Raw genomic sequence first — 6,000 nt, forward strand, 5'->3', positions numbered from 1 at the left:
CAGCATGCCTCCAACTTTAGCATTGACCCAAATGAATCCGTGTGAAAAAGACCAATGCTGGAATGCACTGAGGGACAATGAGCATGTAGGAAACGTGCTCACAGCACAAGGTAAACACACTGGATGCTGTATGAGCATTCAACAGGCCAGGCTGAATATAACATGTAAAAAGGACAAGCAAGGTGACAATTCAAACAGCCAAAGACAACCTCTTTTGTACTACAAAATGTGCCTTTCAATTGTTGTTTACAAGTAGTATGGCCAAGAAGTAGAAAACAAACACCTCAGCTTTTCTCAAGTTCTCAAGGGTGAATTATTGGGGCTCAGGCAGGTGGAAGGATGAGAACAAAGACAAGCCAACGCAGAGCGAGAGAGAAAGCAGTGGGAACAGAACAGGATTAAAAGCCACGTATCTAAAAAAAAACACAAAGGCTTGTCACAACCTGTTACACTCGCAGGTCTGGCCCTCCTCACCCACTCCAATCAACAGCTTGTTTTGTCAGGTAGGAAAAACTGTGTTGAACACAGGGCTGTAAATAAAATGGTAGCACTGGTGCTCTTAACTTAAGATCAAATTTAGCAGCACCAGAAAATATTGATACAGCCTTTATTTGGTCTATGCATTCATCTACTGTTGAAGCACATGTTGTGCCCAAGAAACTGTAAAGACTGTTCATTAGACAAGCTAAAATGTAAAAAAGTTTTTAAAAAGTAATTTGTGGAATATTACAGCGTTACATTGTGTGAAAGCAGTTTCCTGTTGAGATACAATTTTTAATATAATGCACACTTGCTCTTTTATGAACATCAAGTTTGTGTGTGAAGACATGCAAATCTGTCATTCATTCACTGCTATGATCATTGAGCTCATGAAGTTATCCCTTTGCCATTCTTTCGGTGCTCCCAAATGTTTAGACTGGTAAAGTTACCAGGTTGTTACAAGCCAGCTAATGAGGTAACATGAGGTGTCAGCGGGCCACGACATGGTTTATGAATGTAATAACGCAGCATGCCAATGGAGATGCATCCAGCTGCAGCGCCAATGTGCAATAGAAGGAGAGAAAAAAACGTAGTGCTGGTAATGGCTGAATGGTTTGGGTTAGAGACAAGCAGTTCTCTCTGTAGTAATGGTGCAACCACCAGTCACAAATCTGTGTCTGAGAGACTATTTGCAATGAATTGCCACACATTCAACCCTAAAAACACTACCACCCAGCACAGCTGGTGTTCTACTATATATTTAACTGACCGAGACACTACCCACTTTATATTTTGTAAATCCGGTAATATTTATAGCACATTTATTATCCATTCTGTATATTCTATTGTTCATTAACTATACTGTATATCCTATTGTTTACATACCAGGCTATTACTAGGCATACTAATTCTTCCTTTAATAGGTAGCTAGCGCACAAGCATTTAGCTGCAGCTTTTATACCTGCTGTAATCTGGACGTGACAAATAAAATGATTGATTACAACAATTAAATGGCCGATTTTTTTTCTAGGTGCACTGGTGCTCCTAAATTAAAATTCCAGGTCGCAAAGCAAAATATTTAGGAGCATATGCGACCAAAATGCCCGCACTTTAGAGATATGGTTGAACACGTCTTTCTCCCGCTACGCAAGTCTTAGAGTGGACAAAGATGTTTTTGACACTGAGCTGTCCAGTTGTCAGGGTGCCTTGGTGGGACGAATTCACCCCAACAGGTGGTAAAGGTATTTCAGATTACACTAAAAGGGGTTCTCATCATTTGTTCTACACGGCAACTGTTGCTTAATGCCCCCAAAAAGTATATGGATACAAGCCATGAACATTTCTGTCGATCTTTATTGACAACGCTGAAGCTGAGTGCTTGTTTTCATTATGTATTGTAGAGTCCAGGGTTCAACGTAAACTTATCTCACTGTCCCGAATGGAATCCCTACTGGCCCAGATATTGGGGTCATACAGAGCCTATTGGCATGCTTTCTCTCTATATTCAGCTGGTAAGAGCTTACATTTGGTTATTATGGTAAGTATTAAAAAACTGTTTAATATCAATTAACAATGTGAGACATCAGTCTACTCTTTAGAACTGCTTTGTGTTAATTATACATTTGTTTGTATAATAACCAGTCATTATAAGATTACAATTTTTAAAATCTTAAAATAGGACGTTGCCCCCAAAAAAGATATCGATCTGGGTACAGTAGGCTATCTAAGACGAATGCTAGGCAACTTGTAGATTTCTTTTTACATACTATCAACAGTAGCCAGCATGTTCACTATTGAATATTTCCTTTTAGAAATCACTTTCCCTAAAATAAATAAGCTGAACGAGTGGGTTGATGAGCTCTTCTTTTTGCTCTGGACAGCTGCCATGTGAACACATCAACTTATGTACAGCTCGAGAATGAGAAATTCTGACTCCCGGGGAGCATGACGGTGCTTTAACCACCAAACATATTGACCAAATACAAATAGCATTACTTTTCCACGTGTTGTCTAGTCTTCAATGGTTTTCAATGACAGACTGCAACAGAGCAGGTAAATGTTGAACTGGAATGCAAATTTTGCGGGAAAGTTAGTGGCCCTGTTGGGTCAGTGACTGACTAGATCCACTGGCCCAACACATTTTTACTGGCCCCAGGCCAGCAGGCCATTGTTAATGTCAGATCCTGGAGTCAAACTATTTCTCCCAGTTAAGTAAGATTGTAAAAGCATCATTGCACAATTTGGGCCTAGGCCTACACGTGAGATGATTGTTAGCCAATTAATCCATCAGAACCCCTTAAATGTCTAAGAGAAAAAACACACCAGACCGACAAATGATTAAATGCAGAGGGTGACCATCCTATCCCCTCTGACCACAGAACATTGGCTGTCATTTCCCAACAATTATACATGTTGAATCTGTACCTTTTGTTGACACCCAGCAGGTGATCTACTTCGCACAGCTGACAATCATCATGGTGGCATGTACTGTCCATAAGGTCTTACAGTAGTTGGGAGGTGTTCAATATTAAAATCAATGGAGACAAGATCCACTCAAACATCTGCTTCAGTTCCATGGGAGTGCAAAAACCTTCTCCGACTGTACAATTAAATCAACCACTCAATAGCATAAGTGGATCAGGCACTTAGCCTAGTGTATCAGCACAAACCACTACCAACAAAATGAGGAACAGCCCAACATTGATTAGAAACACTTTGGAGAACTAGTACGTTGAATAGAGTGCCACCATATGAATACGTAGCAAGAAAAAAAATAAACAGAAGTGCAACTCAAGCATTTTATTATACAACAAGCACAACTTACAATAATGTTTAAAAAAAATCCCATGGCAAAAACAGACCCATAGAATCCATCGGCGCCTCTTACAGACAATTGACTTGTTAATCACAGGCCAGGTCTAAGTACAAAGTGTGGGCTAAATGTTTATTTGCAAGACAAACAAGAGTATGTGTATGCTGTGTGAAATAACCTTCAGCACCTCACAACATGCAGTGGTTTACTTCCTCAAAAGTACATGTTATTTTAAGCCAATCACTGTTTAATGGGAAGTGAATAACTTAATGTTGCACTCCAGTCTCCTCACTTCATTTAACACCTGATAAACCTAACAAAACACATGTCTCGATAGGTGGTCCAGACATGTCAACATAGCACAAGTGGAACTTTTACTGCTTTTCAACAGCAAGTTTTTTTTTTTAATCACTGGAGGAGGTCTTTAAGCACAACCAAAATCCAGGTTATTCACTCATATTAAGATGGGACATTAAAGGTAGAGTCAGTGATATGACATTGATGCACAAAGTAAACAGCACGGTGGGCCCATTTCAGCAAAAACTAGCAAGGCTAAACATCTGCTGTTTTAGTCCCGTGGCTATCACATTGTAAGAGCATGATGTGAATCCATGCACAGATACCATGTGTGACTGAACGAAGTCTTGCTCATTGCAATATCTGTAGTGCTTCTCGTTCTACGTCATTTAGCTGACCTTTAAAGATGCTCATAATTTAAACTAACACACTCCGGGAGGTTCTAAGGCTAGGCCATCTACAATCAAGATGGAAGTAACCCAAGACTAAAGTAAGGAGAGGTTGTTTTACACTTTGGACAAAGCTGAGAGTTCTCTTCAATCAGTAAAGACAATGACCACTTTAAATTAACAATCATGTTTTGTAAATGCACAGCTAAGTGTTGAATGCAACTATTTTGTTTCAGGGCTAAGGGATGTGCAATGAGGTTTCTGGGACTGTGTGTCTGGTCAAGGAAAGGGACTGCTCCAAGTCCCATCCATCTCTGATTTTCTCAGTGTATGCGCCTAGTTTATAGTTCATCCAAAGGGCAGGCAATAATTTACCCTTGTACATATCAGAGCACCTAACATTAATAATTGGATTATCCATGTTAATACATTAATAATAAGGAAAGTAGCTGTTAGCGACACAGTCAACACCGCTACACAAACTATTCATACACAACGTAACGTTAGCCACTTGGTAAGATTGTCTCATCTAAAAGCTAGCAAGGTATTCACACATTGCACTATTTAGATTTAGTAACGACCATGCGTGTTGTTTTCGTGTCAATAGGATAACAAACGCGCTAGCTCAGTCAGCTAGTTTGCTAAACTACTGTGGGGGGAAAAAAAAGTTGTCAGTGACAACGACATTGTTACCTACATAGTTAATTTATAGTTTAAAATTAGCTCGTTACATTTCTGCAAAATGAGATAGTAACGTTGATAAACGTTTGTTCGATTTGAAAAGGCCTTATCCACCCATGCAGCGAAGGTTTGAGGAAAGCAACATCATAGTCAAGGTTCTAACGTTAGCAGTTAGTTATGTGGCGTAACGTTAATGCTAGGTACACGCTAACACATTCGGTACAACATAAGTCCATAACGTTAGCAAGCTAACGCTGGTTAACTTTGTGTGTCCAAATATTTAACTAAACAATTACCTTATCAGATTCAAATGAATTGCAGTGCAATCTAAGCGAGTGTTTAAACGGACCCATCAGTGTCCATCTCCACTCCACCCACCTCGACTTTCCAGGCACGTTAACGCTATTAGCTAGCTAACGTTAGCATTGCTAATGGCTAGTTAGTTATACAACTTTTTTTTTTGTGTGTGCTGGGTTGGCAGAATGTCAACGCAGTTTAATAATATTAGCTAGAATGTATTAATTTAATGTAGCTAGCTATTTAACAGTACACACATAGAGGAATACCAAAGCAAAGGTAAAACGTTCAAACTGACCTGTGCCGCTGCGAAAACTCGGAAATGATGAGGTCTCCAATCCCCTGCCTTACTATGAGCACTTGCTGGGCAAAGCAGTGTTCGGTGTTCAGCAGTGACCTTACAATAAATTATAACCGTATCTATAATTATACGGTCTTCATAACTATCATATAAGGAGTAAAATCGTTATAATTTTCGTCCGTATTTGATGCTACGCTCTTGCTAACAATCCCATACTAGCTAGTCGTTTTGCAAAAGATATTCGCGAGCGAGCGACGTCCCCTGCTTGATATTATAGCGCTCAGCGTTCTGACGTGCTTGCATCTTCAACAATGATGAACGTGTCCGCAAAACTATCATGCACGCGCAAAATAATTGCGTCAAAGACAATACTGTACTCCGTGAATTGAACTAAGATTGATCATTTATATAGGTAATTTACATTTTCGGAATAGGCCTACTTGAGGAAACAAATTTTTAAAAAATGGACAATATGAAATGTTTAAAATAGATTAAAGCGATATTAGGTGAACCAGTCCCCATGATTTACGGGTGACCAAAATTATAGGTGACAAAAATGATATTATATTACTATAAGAGTTCTGAAATCCCTATTACAAGCCATACCATAAACCAGGTGCAAAAGCGATTTGAGAACAATTCAAAGTTCCAACCTTTATGAAGTTCACCGCAGTTTATATGTAGGCACAGAAGAGTCATTGAATAATCAATCTCTTCTGTCTTCAGTTTCCATCGAGATTCAG

At 39.3% G+C, this 6,000-nt stretch overlaps 1 protein-coding gene across 2 annotated transcripts in view; it reads right to left on the bottom strand.

Annotated features, from left to right (window-relative positions):
* LOC135525638 (F-box only protein 34-like) overlaps positions 1 to 5,549 on the bottom strand; it is a 29,811-nt gene extending 24,262 nt beyond the window's left edge. Inside the window, exon 1 of one of the 2 annotated variants that reach the window (XM_064953380.1) lies at positions 5,255 to 5,549. The gene's annotated coding sequence lies outside the window, so the exon portion shown is untranslated. Of the gene's footprint in view, positions 1 to 4,955; positions 5,035 to 5,254 lie in introns of those variants that run through there. The other variant, XM_064953381.1, reaches the window with a different exon arrangement.
* Positions 5,550 to 6,000: the final 451 nt, after the last annotated feature.

Source organism: Oncorhynchus masou, chromosome 32 (assembly GCF_036934945.1).
Source record: "Oncorhynchus masou masou isolate Uvic2021 chromosome 32, UVic_Omas_1.1, whole genome shotgun sequence".
Lineage (NCBI taxonomy): Eukaryota > Metazoa > Chordata > Actinopteri > Salmoniformes > Salmonidae > Oncorhynchus > Oncorhynchus masou.